The sequence below is a fragment of the Cetorhinus maximus genome, unplaced genomic scaffold (genome assembly GCF_964194155.1).
Source record: "Cetorhinus maximus unplaced genomic scaffold, sCetMax3.hap1.1 HAP1_SCAFFOLD_1873, whole genome shotgun sequence".
Lineage (NCBI taxonomy): Eukaryota > Metazoa > Chordata > Chondrichthyes > Lamniformes > Cetorhinidae > Cetorhinus > Cetorhinus maximus.
This window is the reverse complement of record NW_027597813.1, coordinates 62,501-63,352: the sequence shown is the minus strand read 5'-3', so window position 1 is coordinate 63,352 and position 852 is coordinate 62,501. Positions and strand designations below refer to the sequence as shown.

Here is an 852-nt window from a genome sequence, read left to right as displayed (position 1 = left end):
TCCTTTCTGGCCGCCACGCAAACGCCTCGCGAGCGCCCTGACCGATTGTCAAATGCCCCTCGCATTGTGATTTATGGACTCAATCGGCGTGCCTCGGCTCGCCGGGGCCGTGCCGTCGGATGGGGCTTCCCGTCGAAATGTCGGGGAGCGTTCGGCGCGGTCCGGGTTCGGCATCCTCGCGGGAGGATCCATTCCAAAAAACAAAACTCTGTACAACTCTTAGCGGTGGATCACTCGGCTCGTGCGTCGATGAAGAACGCAGCTAGCTGCGAGAATTAGTGTGAATTGCAGGACACATTGATCATCGACACTTTGAACGCACTTTGCGGCCCCGGGTTCCTCCCGGGGCTACGCCTGTCTGAGGGTCGCTTGACCATCAATCGCACTCGCTTTGCCCGGCGAGAGCGCGGCTGGGGTGTCGCAGAGGCCCGGTCCTCTCTGTCCCCCTAAGTGCAGACCCAGAGTTCTCCACCCTTTTGGAGAGTTTGACCTTTCGGTCTCCACGGCCTCGGTCTCGGCCTCCGGGCGAACGAATGAGACGTGGAACCGTTAGTGGCCCAGCCGCCTATCGTTCCCGGCACGGCTGTCATCGGGTTGCAAAATAACGAATGTGACTGCTTTGCTGCCGGGGGCTGCTTGCTCCTCCAGGCTCGGGCCAGGGTTGACCCTCTGTCGGTGTCTTGGGAAAGATGCGGCACGCTGTTGGGCACGCTGAGTGCATCGGCCGAAAGAGAAGTGAGAGAGAGAGAGAGAGAGAGAGCAGTCGAGAGAGGTTTGTGGTGCTTTCCGTTGTGCGGTTCGAGTGATTGGTGCCTGTCGTGCTGGTATCCCTGGTTGCAGGTGCAGGCTGTA

General features: G+C 60.1%; 1 non-coding gene across 1 annotated transcript; it reads left to right on the top strand.

Annotated features, from left to right (window-relative positions):
* Positions 1–214: 214 nt before the first annotated feature.
* Positions 215–368, top strand: LOC144676759 (5.8S ribosomal RNA). The gene has a single exon (XR_013575421.1). It is a non-coding gene; the product is annotated as a 5.8S ribosomal RNA (ribosomal RNA).
* Positions 369–852: the final 484 nt, after the last annotated feature.